Source organism: Schistocerca serialis, chromosome 5, assembly GCF_023864345.2.
Source record: "Schistocerca serialis cubense isolate TAMUIC-IGC-003099 chromosome 5, iqSchSeri2.2, whole genome shotgun sequence".
In the NCBI taxonomy this organism is placed as follows: domain Eukaryota; kingdom Metazoa; phylum Arthropoda; class Insecta; order Orthoptera; family Acrididae; genus Schistocerca; species Schistocerca serialis.
In genome coordinates this window covers 580252-599444 of record NC_064642.1, presented here as the reverse complement: position 1 = coordinate 599444, position 19193 = coordinate 580252, and the positions used below count along the sequence as shown (strand labels likewise).

The following is a 19193-nucleotide window of genomic DNA, read 5'->3' as shown; positions in this document are numbered from 1 at the left end:
GGCCTTTTGGAAGTCTACAGAGATGATCGCTGCAGTCGCTCTGTTGGATGCGGCGTGGGCTATAACGTCTCTGTACGTGCAGACGGCGTCGAAAATGTTTCTGCCTAACACTGCACATGTCTGCCATGGGCTGATTGCTTTTTTGAGGGCGAGCTTCATATTTTCCGCGACGCATTTCGCTACGAGCTTGTAGTCCGCATTTAGGAGGGTAATTGGGCGGAAGTCTGTTAACGTTTTTGGCGCCTTATTTTTCGGTACCAGAGTGATGGTCGGTGTTCCCAGGCGGTCACCCATCCAAGTACTAACCGGGCCCGATGTTGCTTAACTTCGGTGATCGGACGAGAACCGGTGTATTCAACATGGTATGGCCGTTGGCGTCCTTATACTGTAGCCGCGCCACAGAAGAAGCGTTCGCCTCTCCTCCCAACACACGCAATCGCCGCTTTCCGTGGCACATTTGACGCAAAGCATGTCTTTCCACCTCGAGGGTGGCGCGGAGTGCGCGCTCGCCTCGGCGTCTCATAGGCGACTGCCGAACGAAGGTGAGACGCACAACACAGCTGCTGGATGCACCGCCTGTCATTCGTTTGGTGCGTGCGGCCTCCGACACTGGCTGGCGACGCACCTTGTTCCTGTTATTATCCGGCGCGGGGCTTGCGCGCGGCCGGGCCGCGGGGGGACTGCGCGCGGTGTCCTGCTGGACCGACGGAAGCTTTCTCACCTGCCTGACACGCGCCGCGCTTCCAGATATTTGCGTAATTTGCGCGGTGCATTCTCGCCTGTCGTGTCGCCTCCCCTTCCGTCCCGACTTGTCCCGACTTTGCTCGACTGCCGCTCGCTGCCGCTCGGGTCGCGGTCCATTTGACAGCACAAGCGCGAGAAACGTCTGCGGGAGGACAAATGAATCAATTTATGATTACAAATCGAATTGCGAGCTGTACGCCGCTGCAGAACGATAGGCGCTATCGTATTTCGGAGCATACCGCCCGATTCGTACTGTTTTGTCGTTTTCAAAGACTTCCTGGCAAACTTGGTTAGCACATTCTCCTTCAAACTGAGTTAGTTGCTGCAGTTTCGTTTCTTACGGCCGTTTAAAATGCTTAAGGAAGTCTCTTTGTCACAACAGAAAGGTGGTATGGAAAGAGGGCTGGCAGGAGTAGCGACTAAAAAGCGAAAAATGAACACAGCCAGAGTTCCCATGCGCTCACCCAACTGAGTACTAACGTTGTTGCTTCACTTCGGTGATCGGACGAGAACGGAAGATTTTATTTCTTCTTTTTTTTTTTTTTTTTTTTTTTTTTTTGTTTGTTTTTTGTTTATTTACTTTGTGGAATTTAGCACAGCTACAAAACAGTAGGCCCTGACGTATTTTCAAAACTCATCTGTCGATTCGTAGTGTGTTGTTATTTCCGAGGCGTTCTAGCAATCTTCTTTCGCACATTCTTGCTCAAACTGAGTTCATTACTGCAATTTCGTATCTTACGTTTGATACAGTAGTTTCAAATGCTTGTGGAAGCATCTTTGTCAGCACCTGAAAGTTAGTATGAAAAGAGGGCTGGCAGGTGCAGCGACGTAAAAATGAAAAAATGAGATAGAGCCAACAGCACCTTTTTTTTTTTTTTTTGTAACGTATATAAACTTTTATTTACAAATTGTAACAATTACAAGTCTTTACATTAAATGGTGTACTTGATTATTGAACGGTGATATTCACTGTCAAGGTTTCTGTTCTGATTGTTCTTTTGATAGTTCTTGGTCGAGTTACAACACGTTTATTCACTGAGTGTCCTTCATGTAGATTTTCCTGTTTGATTTTTTTTTTTTTTATGTCTTTTAATTCCAAAGCTTGCGTTATTTCTATATATATATATATATATATATATTTTTTTAATTTACATGAAAAAAAGGGAAAATTAAAAATTTGCTTCTATGCTATTTGAAATGCACCTATTTTGGCATGTTTGCTATATGTACCCAGAGGCGAAAAAGGGGATTATAAACCAGAAACATCTATGTGATTAAATTTGTGAATGCCGGGGATTATTAGTCGCAGAGAGGCATGCTACGATTGGCACATGATGGGCCGAGATTTACAACAAAACAAAAAGCAAAAAGGAACAACAAACAAATAAAAAACAAAAAAAACAATGAAACAAAAAAAAAAACAAGTCAATAAGCAAAAGAACTGAAAACATAAGAGAAAGGAAAAGCGTACCTTGAGTGGAGAGAGAGAGAGCGAGAGAGAGAGAGAGAGAGAGAGAGTGAGTGAGAGAACACATTAATTACATGCAATACACTGTATGACATTTGTTGTTTTCTTGGGGCACTTTGTAACATTTTCACTAAATTTATCTCTGACCATTTCCTTGCCTGCTTTTATGTGGCAATTGGACACTGTATCACTACAATTGGCACACGTCACTCACTTTTGCACTGCTTCACATATAAACTTTCACTATGTGCACGTTTCGTAAAAAACGCTTTCCGCGCTGCACCACTCTTGCCGTCGGGGCTTTGGAGGGATCGGTGGGCGACGTCCTCAGCGACTGGGGTATGGGTGTTGTGGGAGGGCGTCGGTCACGTCGTGTTGAAGGCGTCTCGGAAGGCGGCGTCCAGCGGGACCTGCAGGAAGTTCTGGAAGGTCTCGCGGTACTTGGAGCGTTGTTTGGCCCTCCTGTGTTCCTCCCACAGGTCCGTGAGGAACTGCGCCTTGTCGGTCTGCCGTTTCGTGACGATGGCGTGTGCCGTCATGGCGATGATCCACATTGTGGCCAGGCGTTTTGCTTTGGGGAAAGGCTTCGCGTCCGGGACAGTGACAGCTGAGACATGTATCGCCCTCTCGTCGGTTCTGTTGATGTGGGCGATCATTTTTCTCGCTGCCGCCCATATTTCCCCGCTCTCTCTGCAGCCAAAACGATGCTCGATGGTGTCGGTCTGGTTGCAGAGCTCGCAGTTTGGGGATTCCCGCATTTTTATGCGTGCCAGTTTTTCGTTTGTCGGCACTGTTTTGTGGATGATTTTATACCACGTGTCCCTGGCGTGCTCAGGAAGTGTCCGTTCCGAGACATTCTTCCAGACCTGTGGCCAGTCATGGTCTGGAAAACTCGTCTCTATTTTGGACTTTCTTGCCTTCCCCCTCAGAGCGCTGTAGATGTTCCTCGCCGTTCTTTGCTGTGGGTTGGCAACGACCGCGGTGATGTAACTCTTGTCGATTGCCATCTGTTTTATGTGCCGCAACTTGAATGGTATGTGCGTAGTGACTACAGGAGCCTCTTCAGATTCAGGTTTATATTGGTTTATCAGGCTGGACGTTATACTGTTGTTGTTCTGGTTTGCCATTTTCATCGCACGGTGTAGAAGCAGTGCCGCGCATTTCGTCTTAACGTCAGTCAGACCAAGTCCGCCTTCGTCCCTTGACAGGAAACACGTCGCCTGGGAGACCTTGAAGATTTCCCGCCTCCACAGCAAGTAGTACGCCGCACTTCCTATCGCTCGCGCAATTTCCGTCGGAGCACATAGTATTTGCGCCATGTACCACGCTTTCGACAGGATTGTTTCGTTTACTAACTGCACTCTGTGGCTCAGCGTCAGGTTCCGGTTCGCGTGTATCCTCACGAGCCCTCTCGTTGTGTTCAAGACGCTGCGCCAGTTTTGTGCTGCCATTTTCAAAGGGCACTGCTGTAGTTCCACTCCGAGTGCCCTATGGTTGTTTGTCACTCGGTACCACTGTCTCGCTGGTCGCAGTCTGCCGTTGCCTATTGGTAGTAGCACTGTCTTCCTCGGATTCGTTTTGGCACCTGAAGCCTTTTCGAAGGATTCCATGATAGGCTGGATTATTCCTAGTTCTTCTTCGTTTTGGATGAATATGCCCATGTCGTCAGCATAGGCCGTGCATACGATGTTTGTTGCACCCATTGTGTATCCTCCGATTTCGGCTGTTAGTTTTCGTAGTAGTGGGTCGAGGGCTATTGTGAAAAGTGCCATCGATAATGGACATCCTTGCCTGACGGATCTTCCCAGTCTTATTGACTTGGAAGTCCATCCGTTTACTGTTATTTTTGAGGTGGCCGGTGTTCCCAGGCGGTCACCCATCCAAGTACTAACCGGGCCCGATGTTGCTTAACTTCGGTGATCGGACGAGAACCGGTGTATTCAACATGGTATGGCCGTTGGCGTCCTTATACTGTAGCCGCGCCACAGAAGAAGCGTTCGCCTCTCCTCCCAACACACGCAATCGCCGCTTTCCGTGGCACATTTGACGCAAAGCATGTCTTTCCACCTCGAGGGTGGCGCGGAGTGCGCGCTCGCCTCGGCGTCTCATAGGCGACTGCCGAACGAAGGTGAGACGCACAACACAGCTGCTGGATGCACCGCCTGTCATTCGTTTGGTGCGTGCGGCCTCCGACACTGGCTGGCGACGCACCTTGTTCCTGTTATTATCCGGCGCGGGGCTTGCGCGCGGCCGGGCCGCGGGGGGACTGCGCGCGGTGTCCTGCTGGACCGACGGAAGCTTTCTCACCTGCCTGACACGCGCCGCGCTTCCAGATATTTGCGTAATTTGCGCGGTGCATTCTCGCCTGTCGTGTCGCCTCCCCTTCCGTCCCGACTTGTCCCGACTGCCGCTCGCTGCCGCTCGGGTCGCGGTCCATTTGACAGCACAAGCGCGAGAAACGTCTGCGGGAGGACAAATGAATCAATTTATGATTACAAATCGAATTGCGAGCTGTACGCCGCTGCAGAACGATAGGCGCTATCGTATTTCGGAGCATACCGCCCGATTCGTACTGTTTTGTCGTTTTCAAAGACTTCCTGGCAAACTTGGTTAGCACATTCTCCTTCAAACTGAGTTAGTTGCTGCAGTTTCGTTTCTTACGGCCGTTTAAAATGCTTAAGGAAGTCTCTTTGTCACAACAGAAAGGTGGTATGGAAAGAGGGCTGGCAGGAGTAGCGACTAAAAAGCGAAAAATGAACACAGCCAGAGTTCCCATGCGCTCACCCAACTGAGTACTAACGTTGTTGCTTCACTTCGGTGATCGGACGAGAACGGAAGATTTTATTTCTTCTTTTTTTTTTTTTTTTTTTTTTTTTTTTTGTTTGTTTTTTGTTTATTTACTTTGTGGAATTTAGCACAGCTACAAAACAGTAGGCCCTGACGTATTTTCAAAACTCATCTGTCGATTCGTAGTGTGTTGTTATTTCCGAGGCGTTCTAGCAATCTTCTTTCGCACATTCTTGCTCAAACTGAGTTCATTACTGCAATTTCGTATCTTACGTTTGATACAGTAGTTTCAAATGCTTGTGGAAGCATCTTTGTCAGCACCTGAAAGTTAGTATGAAAAGAGGGCTGGCAGGTGCAGCGACGTAAAAATGAAAAAATGAGATAGAGCCAACAGCACCCGGTGTTCCCAGGCGGTCACCCATCCAAGTACTAACCGGGCCCGATGTTGCTTAACTTCGGTGATCGGACGAGAACCGGTGTATTCAACATGGTATGGCCGTTGGCGTCCTTATACTGTAGCCGCGCCACAGAAGAAGCGTTCGCCTCTCCTCCCAACACACGCAATCGCCGCTTTCCGTGGCACATTTGACGCAAAGCATGTCTTTCCACCTCGAGGGTGGCGCGGAGTGCGCGCTCGCCTCGGCGTCTCATAGGCGACTGCCGAACGAAGGTGAGACGCACAACACAGCTGCTGGATGCACCGCCTGTCATTCGTTTGGTGCGTGCGGCCTCCGACACTGGCTGGCGACGCACCTTGTTCCTGTTATTATCCGGCGCGGGGCTTGCGCGCGGCCGGGCCGCGGGGGGACTGCGCGCGGTGTCCTGCTGGACCGACGGAAGCTTTCTCACCTGCCTGACACGCGCCGCGCTTCCAGATATTTGCGTAATTTGCGCGGTGCATTCTCGCCTGTCGTGTCGCCTCCCCTTCCGTCCCGACTTGTCCCGACTGCCGCTCGCTGCCGCTCGGGTCGCGGTCCATTTGACAGCACAAGCGCGAGAAACGTCTGCGGGAGGACAAATGAATCAATTTATGATTACAAATCGAATTGCGAGCTGTACGCCGCTGCAGAACGATAGGCGCTATCGTATTTCGGAGCATACCGCCCGATTCGTACTGTTTTGTCGTTTTCAAAGACTTCCTGGCAAACTTGGTTAGCACATTCTCCTTCAAACTGAGTTAGTTGCTGCAGTTTCGTTTCTTACGGCCGTTTAAAATGCTTAAGGAAGTCTCTTTGTCACAACAGAAAGGTGGTATGGAAAGAGGGCTGGCAGGAGTAGCGACTAAAAAGCGAAAAATGAACACAGCCAGAGTTCCCATGCGCTCACCCAACTGAGTACTAACGTTGTTGCTTCACTTCGGTGATCGGACGAGAACGGAAGATTTTATTTCTTCTTTTTTTTTTTTTTTTTTTTTTTTTTTTTGTTTGTTTTTTGTTTATTTACTTTGTGGAATTTAGCACAGCTACAAAACAGTAGGCCCTGACGTATTTTCAAAACTCATCTGTCGATTCGTAGTGTGTTGTTATTTCCGAGGCGTTCTAGCAATCTTCTTTCGCACATTCTTGCTCAAACTGAGTTCATTACTGCAATTTCGTATCTTACGTTTGATACAGTAGTTTCAAATGCTTGTGGAAGCATCTTTGTCAGCACCTGAAAGTTAGTATGAAAAGAGGGCTGGCAGGTGCAGCGACGTAAAAATGAAAAAATGAGATAGAGCCAACAGCACCCGGTGTTCCCAGGCGGTCACCCATCCAAGTACTAACCGGGCCCGATGTTGCTTAACTTCGGTGATCGGACGAGAACCGGTGTATTCAACATGGTATGGCCGTTGGCGTCCTTATACTGTAGCCGCGCCACAGAAGAAGCGTTCGCCTCTCCTCCCAACACACGCAATCGCCGCTTTCCGTGGCACATTTGACGCAAAGCATGTCTTTCCACCTCGAGGGTGGCGCGGAGTGCGCGCTCGCCTCGGCGTCTCATAGGCGACTGCCGAACGAAGGTGAGACGCACAACACAGCTGCTGGATGCACCGCCTGTCATTCGTTTGGTGCGTGCGGCCTCCGACACTGGCTGGCGACGCACCTTGTTCCTGTTATTATCCGGCGCGGGGCTTGCGCGCGGCCGGGCCGCGGGGGGACTGCGCGCGGTGTCCTGCTGGACCGACGGAAGCTTTCTCACCTGCCTGACACGCGCCGCGCTTCCAGATATTTGCGTAATTTGCGCGGTGCATTCTCGCCTGTCGTGTCGCCTCCCCTTCCGTCCCGACTTGTCCCGACTTTGCTCGACTGCCGCTCGCTGCCGCTCGGGTCGCGGTCCATTTGACAGCACAAGCGCGAGAAACGTCTGCGGGAGGACAAATGAATCAATTTATGATTACAAATCGAATTGCGAGCTGTACGCCGCTGCAGAACGATAGGCGCTATCGTATTTCGGAGCATACCGCCCGATTCGTACTGTTTTGTCGTTTTCAAAGACTTCCTGGCAAACTTGGTTAGCACATTCTCCTTCAAACTGAGTTAGTTGCTGCAGTTTCGTTTCTTACGGCCGTTTAAAATGCTTAAGGAAGTCTCTTTGTCACAACAGAAAGGTGGTATGGAAAGAGGGCTGGCAGGAGTAGCGACTAAAAAGCGAAAAATGAACACAGCCAGAGTTCCCATGCGCTCACCCAACTGAGTACTAACGTTGTTGCTTCACTTCGGTGATCGGACGAGAACGGAAGATTTTATTTCTTCTTTTTTTTTTTTTTTTTTTTTTTTTTTTTTTGTTTGTTTTTTGTTTATTTACTTTGTGGAATTTAGCACAGCTACAAAACAGTAGGCCCTGACGTATTTTCAAAACTCATCTGTCGATTCGTAGTGTGTTGTTATTTCCGAGGCGTTCTAGCAATCTTCTTTCGCACATTCTTGCTCAAACTGAGTTCATTACTGCAATTTCGTATCTTACGTTTGATACAGTAGTTTCAAATGCTTGTGGAAGCATCTTTGTCAGCACCTGAAAGTTAGTATGAAAAGAGGGCTGGCAGGTGCAGCGACGTAAAAATGAAAAAATGAGATAGAGCCAACAGCACCCGGTGTTCCCAGGCGGTCACCCATCCAAGTACTAACCGGGCCCGATGTTGCTTAACTTCGGTGATCGGACGAGAACCGGTGTATTCAACATGGTATGGCCGTTGGCGTCCTTATACTGTAGCCGCGCCACAGAAGAAGCGTTCGCCTCTCCTCCCAACACACGCAATCGCCGCTTTCCGTGGCACATTTGACGCAAAGCATGTCTTTCCACCTCGAGGGTGGCGCGGAGTGCGCGCTCGCCTCGGCGTCTCATAGGCGACTGCCGAACGAAGGTGAGACGCACAACACAGCTGCTGGATGCACCGCCTGTCATTCGTTTGGTGCGTGCGGCCTCCGACACTGGCTGGCGACGCACCTTGTTCCTGTTATTATCCGGCGCGGGGCTTGCGCGCGGCCGGGCCGCGGGGGGACTGCGCGCGGTGTCCTGCTGGACCGACGGAAGCTTTCTCACCTGCCTGACACGCGCCGCGCTTCCAGATATTTGCGTAATTTGCGCGGTGCATTCTCGCCTGTCGTGTCGCCTCCCCTTCCGTCCCGACTTGTCCCGACTGCCGCTCGCTGCCGCTCGGGTCGCGGTCCATTTGACAGCACAAGCGCGAGAAACGTCTGCGGGAGGACAAATGAATCAATTTATGATTACAAATCGAATTGCGAGCTGTACGCCGCTGCAGAACGATAGGCGCTATCGTATTTCGGAGCATACCGCCCGATTCGTACTGTTTTGTCGTTTTCAAAGACTTCCTGGCAAACTTGGTTAGCACATTCTCCTTCAAACTGAGTTAGTTGCTGCAGTTTCGTTTCTTACGGCCGTTTAAAATGCTTAAGGAAGTCTCTTTGTCACAACAGAAAGGTGGTATGGAAAGAGGGCTGGCAGGAGTAGCGACTAAAAAGCGAAAAATGAACACAGCCAGAGTTCCCATGCGCTCACCCAACTGAGTACTAACGTTGTTGCTTCACTTCGGTGATCGGACGAGAACGGAAGATTTTATTTCTTCTTTTTTTTTTTTTTTTTTTTTTTTTTTTTTTGTTTGTTTTTTGTTTATTTACTTTGTGGAATTTAGCACAGCTACAAAACAGTAGGCCCTGACGTATTTTCAAAACTCATCTGTCGATTCGTAGTGTGTTGTTATTTCCGAGGCGTTCTAGCAATCTTCTTTCGCACATTCTTGCTCAAACTGAGTTCATTACTGCAATTTCGTATCTTACGTTTGATACAGTAGTTTCAAATGCTTGTGGAAGCATCTTTGTCAGCACCTGAAAGTTAGTATGAAAAGAGGGCTGGCAGGTGCAGCGACGTAAAAATGAAAAAATGAGATAGAGCCAACAGCACCCGGTGTTCCCAGGCGGTCACCCATCCAAGTACTAACCGGGCCCGATGTTGCTTAACTTCGGTGATCGGACGAGAACCGGTGTATTCAACATGGTATGGCCGTTGGCGTCCTTATACTGTAGCCGCGCCACAGAAGAAGCGTTCGCCTCTCCTCCCAACACACGCAATCGCCGCTTTCCGTGGCACATTTGACGCAAAGCATGTCTTTCCACCTCGAGGGTGGCGCGGAGTGCGCGCTCGCCTCGGCGTCTCATAGGCGACTGCCGAACGAAGGTGAGACGCACAACACAGCTGCTGGATGCACCGCCTGTCATTCGTTTGGTGCGTGCGGCCTCCGACACTGGCTGGCGACGCACCTTGTTCCTGTTATTATCCGGCGCGGGGCTTGCGCGCGGCCGGGCCGCGGGGGGACTGCGCGCGGTGTCCTGCTGGACCGACGGAAGCTTTCTCACCTGCCTGACACGCGCCGCGCTTCCAGATATTTGCGTAATTTGCGCGGTGCATTCTCGCCTGTCGTGTCGCCTCCCCTTCCGTCCCGACTTGTCCCGACTGCCGCTCGCTGCCGCTCGGGTCGCGGTCCATTTGACAGCACAAGCGCGAGAAACGTCTGCGGGAGGACAAATGAATCAATTTATGATTACAAATCGAATTGCGAGCTGTACGCCGCTGCAGAACGATAGGCGCTATCGTATTTCGGAGCATACCGCCCGATTCGTACTGTTTTGTCGTTTTCAAAGACTTCCTGGCAAACTTGGTTAGCACATTCTCCTTCAAACTGAGTTAGTTGCTGCAGTTTCGTTTCTTACGGCCGTTTAAAATGCTTAAGGAAGTCTCTTTGTCACAACAGAAAGGTGGTATGGAAAGAGGGCTGGCAGGAGTAGCGACTAAAAAGCGAAAAATGAACACAGCCAGAGTTCCCATGCGCTCACCCAACTGAGTACTAACGTTGTTGCTTCACTTCGGTGATCGGACGAGAACGGAAGATTTTATTTCTTCTTTTTTTTTTTTTTTTTTTTTTTTTTTTTTTGTTTGTTTTTTGTTTATTTACTTTGTGGAATTTAGCACAGCTACAAAACAGTAGGCCCTGACGTATTTTCAAAACTCATCTGTCGATTCGTAGTGTGTTGTTATTTCCGAGGCGTTCTAGCAATCTTCTTTCGCACATTCTTGCTCAAACTGAGTTCATTACTGCAATTTCGTATCTTACGTTTGATACAGTAGTTTCAAATGCTTGTGGAAGCATCTTTGTCAGCACCTGAAAGTTAGTATGAAAAGAGGGCTGGCAGGTGCAGCGACGTAAAAATGAAAAAATGAGATAGAGCCAACAGCACCCGGTGTTCCCAGGCGGTCACCCATCCAAGTACTAACCGGGCCCGATGTTGCTTAACTTCGGTGATCGGACGAGAACCGGTGTATTCAACATGGTATGGCCGTTGGCGTCCTTATACTGTAGCCGCGCCACAGAAGAAGCGTTCGCCTCTCCTCCCAACACACGCAATCGCCGCTTTCCGTGGCACATTTGACGCAAAGCATGTCTTTCCACCTCGAGGGTGGCGCGGAGTGCGCGCTCGCCTCGGCGTCTCATAGGCGACTGCCGAACGAAGGTGAGACGCACAACACAGCTGCTGGATGCACCGCCTGTCATTCGTTTGGTGCGTGCGGCCTCCGACACTGGCTGGCGACGCACCTTGTTCCTGTTATTATCCGGCGCGGGGCTTGCGCGCGGCCGGGCCGCGGGGGGACTGCGCGCGGTGTCCTGCTGGACCGACGGAAGCTTTCTCACCTGCCTGACACGCGCCGCGCTTCCAGATATTTGCGTAATTTGCGCGGTGCATTCTCGCCTGTCGTGTCGCCTCCCCTTCCGTCCCGACTTGTCCCGACTGCCGCTCGCTGCCGCTCGGGTCGCGGTCCATTTGACAGCACAAGCGCGAGAAACGTCTGCGGGAGGACAAATGAATCAATTTATGATTACAAATCGAATTGCGAGCTGTACGCCGCTGCAGAACGATAGGCGCTATCGTATTTCGGAGCATACCGCCCGATTCGTACTGTTTTGTCGTTTTCAAAGACTTCCTGGCAAACTTGGTTAGCACATTCTCCTTCAAACTGAGTTAGTTGCTGCAGTTTCGTTTCTTACGGCCGTTTAAAATGCTTAAGGAAGTCTCTTTGTCACAACAGAAAGGTGGTATGGAAAGAGGGCTGGCAGGAGTAGCGACTAAAAAGCGAAAAATGAACACAGCCAGAGTTCCCATGCGCTCACCCAACTGAGTACTAACGTTGTTGCTTCACTTCGGTGATCGGACGAGAACGGAAGATTTTATTTCTTCTTTTTTTTTTTTTTTTTTTTTTTTTTTTTTGTTTGTTTTTTGTTTATTTACTTTGTGGAATTTAGCACAGCTACAAAACAGTAGGCCCTGACGTATTTTCAAAACTCATCTGTCGATTCGTAGTGTGTTGTTATTTCCGAGGCGTTCTAGCAATCTTCTTTCGCACATTCTTGCTCAAACTGAGTTCATTACTGCAATTTCGTATCTTACGTTTGATACAGTAGTTTCAAATGCTTGTGGAAGCATCTTTGTCAGCACCTGAAAGTTAGTATGAAAAGAGGGCTGGCAGGTGCAGCGACGTAAAAATGAAAAAATGAGATAGAGCCAACAGCACCCGGTGTTCCCAGGCGGTCACCCATCCAAGTACTAACAGGGCCCGATGTTGCTTAACTTCGGTGATCGGACGAGAACCGGTGTATTCAACATGGTATGGCCGTTGGCGTCCTTATACTGTAGCCGCGCCACAGAAGAAGCGTTCGCCTCTCCTCCCAACACACGCAATCGCCGCTTTCCGTGGCACATTTGACGCAAAGCATGTCTTTCCACCTCGAGGGTGGCGCGGAGTGCGCGCTCGCCTCGGCGTCTCATAGGCGACTGCCGAACGAAGGTGAGACGCACAACACAGCTGCTGGATGCACCGCCTGTCATTCGTTTGGTGCGTGCGGCCTCCGACACTGGCTGGCGACGCACCTTGTTCCTGTTATTATCCGGCGCGGGGCTTGCGCGCGGCCGGGCCGCGGGGGGACTGCGCGCGGTGTCCTGCTGGACCGACGGAAGCTTTCTCACCTGCCTGACACGCGCCGCGCTTCCAGATATTTGCGTAATTTGCGCGGTGCATTCTCGCCTGTCGTGTCGCCTCCCCTTCCGTCCCGACTTGTCCCGACTGCCGCTCGCTGCCGCTCGGGTCGCGGTCCATTTGACAGCACAAGCGCGAGAAACGTCTGCGGGAGGACAAATGAATCAATTTATGATTACAAATCGAATTGCGAGCTGTACGCCGCTGCAGAACGATAGGCGCTATCGTATTTCGGAGCATACCGCCCGATTCGTACTGTTTTGTCGTTTTCAAAGACTTCCTGGCAAACTTGGTTAGCACATTCTCCTTCAAACTGAGTTAGTTGCTGCAGTTTCGTTTCTTACGGCCGTTTAAAATGCTTAAGGAAGTCTCTTTGTCACAACAGAAAGGTGGTATGGAAAGAGGGCTGGCAGGAGTAGCGACTAAAAAGCGAAAAATGAACACAGCCAGAGTTCCCATGCGCTCACCCAACTGAGTACTAACGTTGTTGCTTCACTTCGGTGATCGGACGAGAACGGAAGATTTTATTTCTTCTTTTTTTTTTTTTTTTTTTTTTTTTTTTTGTTTGTTTTTTGTTTATTTACTTTGTGGAATTTAGCACAGCTACAAAACAGTAGGCCCTGACGTATTTTCAAAACTCATCTGTCGATTCGTAGTGTGTTGTTATTTCCGAGGCGTTCTAGCAATCTTCTTTCGCACATTCTTGCTCAAACTGAGTTCATTACTGCAATTTCGTATCTTACGTTTGATACAGTAGTTTCAAATGCTTGTGGAAGCATCTTTGTCAGCACCTGAAAGTTAGTATGAAAAGAGGGCTGGCAGGTGCAGCGACGTAAAAATGAAAAAATGAGATAGAGCCAACAGCACCCGGTGTTCCCAGGCGGTCACCCATCCAAGTACTAACCGGGCCCGATGTTGCTTAACTTCGGTGATCGGACGAGAACCGGTGTATTCAACATGGTATGGCCGTTGGCGTCCTTATACTGTAGCCGCGCCACAGAAGAAGCGTTCGCCTCTCCTCCCAACACACGCAATCGCCGCTTTCCGTGGCACATTTGACGCAAAGCATGTCTTTCCACCTCGAGGGTGGCGCGGAGTGCGCGCTCGCCTCGGCGTCTCATAGGCGACTGCCGAACGAAGGTGAGACGCACAACACAGCTGCTGGATGCACCGCCTGTCATTCGTTTGGTGCGTGCGGCCTCCGACACTGGCTGGCGACGCACCTTGTTCCTGTTATTATCCGGCGCGGGGCTTGCGCGCGGCCGGGCCGCGGGGGGACTGCGCGCGGTGTCCTGCTGGACCGACGGAAGCTTTCTCACCTGCCTGACACGCGCCGCGCTTCCAGATATTTGCGTAATTTGCGCGGTGCATTCTCGCCTGTCGTGTCGCCTCCCCTTCCGTCCCGACTTGTCCCGACTGCCGCTCGCTGCCGCTCGGGTCGCGGTCCATTTGACAGCACAAGCGCGAGAAACGTCTGCGGGAGGACAAATGAATCAATTTATGATTACAAATCGAATTGCGAGCTGTACGCCGCTGCAGAACGATAGGCGCTATCGTATTTCGGAGCATACCGCCCGATTCGTACTGTTTTGTCGTTTTCAAAGACTTCCTGGCAAACTTGGTTAGCACATTCTCCTTCAAACTGAGTTAGTTGCTGCAGTTTCGTTTCTTACGGCCGTTTAAAATGCTTAAGGAAGTCTCTTTGTCACAACAGAAAGGTGGTATGGAAAGAGGGCTGGCAGGAGTAGCGACTAAAAAGCGAAAAATGAACACAGCCAGAGTTCCCATGCGCTCACCCAACTGAGTACTAACGTTGTTGCTTCACTTCGGTGATCGGACGAGAACGGAAGATTTTATTTCTTCTTTTTTTTTTTTTTTTTTTTTTTTTTTTGTTTGTTTTTTGTTTATTTACTTTGTGGAATTTAGCACAGCTACAAAACAGTAGGCCCTGACGTATTTTCAAAACTCATCTGTCGATTCGTAGTGTGTTGTTATTTCCGAGGCGTTCTAGCAATCTTCTTTCGCACATTCTTGCTCAAACTGAGTTCATTACTGCAATTTCGTATCTTACGTTTGATACAGTAGTTTCAAATGCTTGTGGAAGCATCTTTGTCAGCACCTGAAAGTTAGTATGAAAAGAGGGCTGGCAGGTGCAGCGACGTAAAAATGAAAAAATGAGATAGAGCCAACAGCACCCGGTGTTCCCAGGCGGTCACCCATCCAAGTACTAACCGGGCCCGATGTTGCTTAACTTCGGTGATCGGACGAGAACCGGTGTATTCAACATGGTATGGCCGTTGGCGTCCTTATACTGTAGCCGCGCCACAGAAGAAGCGTTCGCCTCTCCTCCCAACACACGCAATCGCCGCTTTCCGTGGCACATTTGACGCAAAGCATGTCTTTCCACCTCGAGGGTGGCGCGGAGTGCGCGCTCGCCTCGGCGTCTCATAGGCGACTGCCGAACGAAGGTGAGACGCACAACACAGCTGCTGGATGCACCGCCTGTCATTCGTTTGGTGCGTGCGGCCTCCGACACTGGCTGGCGACGCACCTTGTTCCTGTTATTATCCGGCGCGGGGCTTGCGCGCGGCCGGGCCGCGGGGGGACTGCGCGCGGTGTCCTGCTGGACCGACGGAAGCTTTCTCACCTGCCTGACACGCGCCGCGCTTCCAGATATTTGCGTAATTTGCGCGGTGCATTCTCGCCTGTCGTGTCGCCTCCCCTTCCGTCCCGACTTGTCCCGACTTTGCTCGACTGCCGCTCGCTGCCGCTCGGGTCGCGGTCCATTTGACAGCACAAGCGCGAGAAACGTCTGCGGGAGGACAAATGAATCAATTTATGATTACAAATCGAATTGCGAGCTGTACGCCGCTGCAGAACGATAGGCGCTATCGTATTTCGGAGCATACCGCCCGATTCGTACTGTTTTGTCGTTTTCAAAGACTTCCTGGCAAACTTGGTTAGCACATTCTCCTTCAAACTGAGTTAGTTGCTGCAGTTTCGTTTCTTACGGCCGTTTAAAATGCTTAAGGAAGTCTCTTTGTCACAACAGAAAGGTGGTATGGAAAGAGGGCTGGCAGGAGTAGCGACTAAAAAGCGAAAAATGAACACAGCCAGAGTTCCCATGCGCTCACCCAACTGAGTACTAACGTTGTTGCTTCACTTCGGTGATCGGACGAGAACGGAAGATTTTATTTCTTCTTTTTTTTTTTTTTTTTTTTTTTTTTTTTTGTTTGTTTTTTGTTTATTTACTTTGTGGAATTTAGCACAGCTACAAAACAGTAGGCCCTGACGTATTTTCAAAACTCATCTGTCGATTCGTAGTGTGTTGTTATTTCCGAGGCGTTCTAGCAATCTTCTTTCGCACATTCTTGCTCAAACTGAGTTCATTACTGCAATTTCGTATCTTACGTTTGATACAGTAGTTTCAAATGCTTGTGGAAGCATCTTTGTCAGCACCTGAAAGTTAGTATGAAAAGAGGGCTGGCAGGTGCAGCGACGTAAAAATGAAAAAATGAGATAGAGCCAACAGCACCCGGTGTTCCCAGGCGGTCACCCATCCAAGTACTAACCGGGCCCGATGTTGCTTAACTTCGGTGATCGGACGAGAACCGGTGTATTCAACATGGTATGGCCGTTGGCGTCCTTATACTGTAGCCGCGCCACAGAAGAAGCGTTCGCCTCTCCTCCCAACACACGCAATCGCCGCTTTCCGTGGCACATTTGACGCAAAGCATGTCTTTCCACCTCGAGGGTGGCGCGGAGTGCGCGCTCGCCTCGGCGTCTCATAGGCGACTGCCGAACGAAGGTGAGACGCACAACACAGCTGCTGGATGCACCGCCTGTCATTCGTTTGGTGCGTGCGGCCTCCGACACTGGCTGGCGACGCACCTTGTTCCTGTTATTATCCGGCGCGGGGCTTGCGCGCGGCCGGGCCGCGGGGGGACTGCGCGCGGTGTCCTGCTGGACCGACGGAAGCTTTCTCACCTGCCTGACACGCGCCGCGCTTCCAGATATTTGCGTAATTTGCGCGGTGCATTCTCGCCTGTCGTGTCGCCTCCCCTTCCGTCCCGACTTGTCCCGACTGCCGCTCGCTGCCGCTCGGGTCGCGGTCCATTTGACAGCACAAGCGCGAGAAACGTCTGCGGGAGGACAAATGAATCAATTTATGATTACAAATCGAATTGCGAGCTGTACGCCGCTGCAGAACGATAGGCGCTATCGTATTTCGGAGCATACCGCCCGATTCGTACTGTTTTGTCGTTTTCAAAGACTTCCTGGCAAACTTGGTTAGCACATTCTCCTTCAAACTGAGTTAGTTGCTGCAGTTTCGTTTCTTACGGCCGTTTAAAATGCTTAAGGAAGTCTCTTTGTCACAACAGAAAGGTGGTATGGAAAGAGGGCTGGCAGGAGTAGCGACTAAAAAGCGAAAAATGAACACAGCCAGAGTTCCCATGCGCTCACCCAACTGAGTACTAACGTTGTTGCTTCACTTCGGTGATCGGACGAGAACGGAAGATTTTATTTCTTCTTTTTTTTTTTTTTTTTTTTTTTTTTTTTTTTGTTTGTTTTTTGTTTATTTACTTTGTGGAATTTAGCACAGCTACAAAACAGTAGGCCCTGACGTATTTTCAAAACTCATCTGTCGATTCGTAGTGTGTTGTTATTTCCGAGGCGTTCTAGCAATCTTCTTTCGCACATTCTTGCTCAAACTGAGTTCATTACTGCAATTTCGTATCTTACGTTTGATACAGTAGTTTCAAATGCTTGTGGAAGCATCTTTGTCAGCACCTGAAAGTTAGTATGAAAAGAGGGCTGGCAGGTGCAGCGACGTAAAAATGAAAAAATGAGATAGAGCCAACAGCACCCGGTGTTCCCAGGCGGTCACCCATCCAAGTACTAACCGGGCCCGATGTTGCTTAACTTCGGTGATCGGACGAGAACCGGTGTATTCAACATGGTATGGCCGTTGGCGTCCTTATACTGTAGCCGCGCCACAGAAGAAGCGTTCGCCTCTCCTCCCAACACACGCAATCGCCGCTTTCCGTGGCACATTTGACGCAAAGCATGTCTTTCCACCTCGAGGGTGGCGCGGAGTGCGCGCTCGCCTCGGCGTCTCATAGGCGACTGCCGAACGAAGGTGAGACGCACAACACAGCTGCTGGATGCACCGCCTGTCATTCGTTTGGTGCGTGCGGCCTCCGACACTGGCTGGCGACGCACCTTGTTCCTGTTATTATCCGGCGCGGGGCTTGCGCGCGGCCGGGCCGCGGGGGGACTGCGCGCGGTGTCCTGCTGGACCGACGGAAGCTTTCTCACCTGCCTGACACGCGCCGCGCTTCCAGATATTTGCGTAATTTGCGCGGTGCATTCTCGCCTGTCGTGTCGCCTCCCCTTCCGTCCCGACTTGTCCCGACTGCCGCTCGCTGCCGCTCGGGTCGCGGTCCATTTGACAGCACAAGCGCGAGAAACGTCTGCGGGAGGACAAATGAATCAATTTATGATTACAAATCGAATTGCGAGCTGTACGCCGCTGCAGAACGATAGGCGCTATCGTATTTCGGAGCATACCGCCCGATTCGTACTGTTTTGTCGTTTTCAAAGACTTCCTGGCAAACTTGGTTAGCACATTCTCCTTCAAACTGAGTTAGTTGCTGCAGTTTCGTTTCTTACGGCCGTTTAAAATGCTTAAGGAAGTCTCTTTGTCACAACAGAAAGGTGGTATGGAAAGAGGGCTGGCAGGAGTAGCGACTAAAAAGCGAAAAATGAACACAGCCAGAGTTCCCATGCGCTCACCCAACTGAGTACTAACGTTGTTGCTTCACTTCGGTGATCGGACGAGAACGGAAGATTTTATTTCTTCTTTTTTTTTTTTTTTTTTTTTTTTTTTTTTTGTTTGTTTTTTGTTTATTTACTTTGTGGAATTTAGCACAGCTACAAAACAGTAGGCCCTGACGTATTTTCAAAACTCATCTGTCGATTCGTAGTGTGTTGTTATTTCCGAGGCGTTCTAGCAATCTTCTTTCGCACATTCTTGCTCAAACTGAGTTCATTACTGCAATTTCGTATCTTACGTTTGATACAGTAGTTTCAAATGCTTGTGGAAGCATCTTTGTCAGCACCTGAAAGTTAGTATGAAAAGAGGGCTGGCAGGTGCAGCGACGTAAAAATGAAAAAATGAGATAGAGCCAACAGCACCCGGTGTTCCCAGGCGGTCACCCATCCAAGTACTAACCGGGCCCGATGTTGCTTAACTTCGGTGATCGGACGAGAACCGGTGTATTCAACATGGTATGGCCGTTGGCGTCCTTATACTGTAGCCGCGCCACAGAAGAAGCGTTCGCCTCTCCTCCCAACACACGCAATCGCCGCTTTCCGTGGCACATTTGACGCAAAGCATGTCTTTCCACCTCGAGGGTGGCGCGGAGTGCGCGCTCGCCTCGGCGTCTCATAGGCGACTGCCGAACGAAGGTGAGACGCACAACACAGCTGCTGGATGCACCGCCTGTCATTCGTTTGGTGCGTGCGGCCTCCGACACTGGCTGGCGACGCACCTTGTTCCTGTTATTATCCGGCGCGGGGCTTGCGCGCGGCCGGGCCGCGGGGGGACTGCGCGCGGTGTCCTGCTGGACCGACGGAAGCTTTCTCACCTGCCTGACACGCGCCGCGCTTC

At 50.4% G+C, this 19193-nt stretch overlaps 11 non-coding genes and 2 pseudogenes across 11 annotated transcripts; all 13 read right to left on the bottom strand.

Moving 5' to 3' along the window:
- Positions 1-260: 260 nt before the first annotated feature.
- Positions 261-376, bottom strand: LOC126482591 (5S ribosomal RNA; annotated as a pseudogene).
- A 3686-nt stretch (positions 377-4062) lies between these two features.
- On the bottom strand, positions 4063-4168 carry LOC126482525 (5S ribosomal RNA; annotated as a pseudogene).
- A 1216-nt stretch (positions 4169-5384) lies between these two features.
- On the bottom strand, positions 5385-5503 carry LOC126482538 (5S ribosomal RNA). Its single transcript, XR_007587669.1, has one exon. It is a non-coding gene; the product is annotated as a 5S ribosomal RNA (ribosomal RNA).
- Positions 5504-6713: 1210 nt separating this feature from the next.
- On the bottom strand, positions 6714-6832 carry LOC126482526 (5S ribosomal RNA). Its single transcript, XR_007587668.1, has one exon. It is a non-coding gene; the product is annotated as a 5S ribosomal RNA (ribosomal RNA).
- A 1222-nt stretch (positions 6833-8054) lies between these two features.
- On the bottom strand, positions 8055-8173 carry LOC126482515 (5S ribosomal RNA). The gene has a single exon (XR_007587667.1). It is a non-coding gene; the product is annotated as a 5S ribosomal RNA (ribosomal RNA).
- A 1212-nt stretch (positions 8174-9385) lies between these two features.
- On the bottom strand, positions 9386-9504 carry LOC126482504 (5S ribosomal RNA). Its single transcript, XR_007587663.1, has one exon. It is a non-coding gene; the product is annotated as a 5S ribosomal RNA (ribosomal RNA).
- A 1212-nt stretch (positions 9505-10716) lies between these two features.
- On the bottom strand, positions 10717-10835 carry LOC126482467 (5S ribosomal RNA). Its single transcript, XR_007587652.1, has one exon. It is a non-coding gene; the product is annotated as a 5S ribosomal RNA (ribosomal RNA).
- A 1211-nt stretch (positions 10836-12046) lies between these two features.
- LOC126482652 (5S ribosomal RNA) lies at positions 12047-12165 on the bottom strand. Its single transcript, XR_007587680.1, has one exon. It is a non-coding gene; the product is annotated as a 5S ribosomal RNA (ribosomal RNA).
- A 1210-nt stretch (positions 12166-13375) lies between these two features.
- Positions 13376-13494, bottom strand: LOC126482986 (5S ribosomal RNA). Its single transcript, XR_007587735.1, has one exon. It is a non-coding gene; the product is annotated as a 5S ribosomal RNA (ribosomal RNA).
- A 1209-nt stretch (positions 13495-14703) lies between these two features.
- LOC126482829 (5S ribosomal RNA) lies at positions 14704-14822 on the bottom strand. The gene has a single exon (XR_007587699.1). It is a non-coding gene; the product is annotated as a 5S ribosomal RNA (ribosomal RNA).
- Positions 14823-16043: 1221 nt separating this feature from the next.
- LOC126482714 (5S ribosomal RNA) lies at positions 16044-16162 on the bottom strand. Its single transcript, XR_007587687.1, has one exon. It is a non-coding gene; the product is annotated as a 5S ribosomal RNA (ribosomal RNA).
- Positions 16163-17375: 1213 nt separating this feature from the next.
- On the bottom strand, positions 17376-17494 carry LOC126482601 (5S ribosomal RNA). The gene has a single exon (XR_007587675.1). It is a non-coding gene; the product is annotated as a 5S ribosomal RNA (ribosomal RNA).
- A 1212-nt stretch (positions 17495-18706) lies between these two features.
- On the bottom strand, positions 18707-18825 carry LOC126482408 (5S ribosomal RNA). Its single transcript, XR_007587646.1, has one exon. It is a non-coding gene; the product is annotated as a 5S ribosomal RNA (ribosomal RNA).
- Positions 18826-19193: the final 368 nt, after the last annotated feature.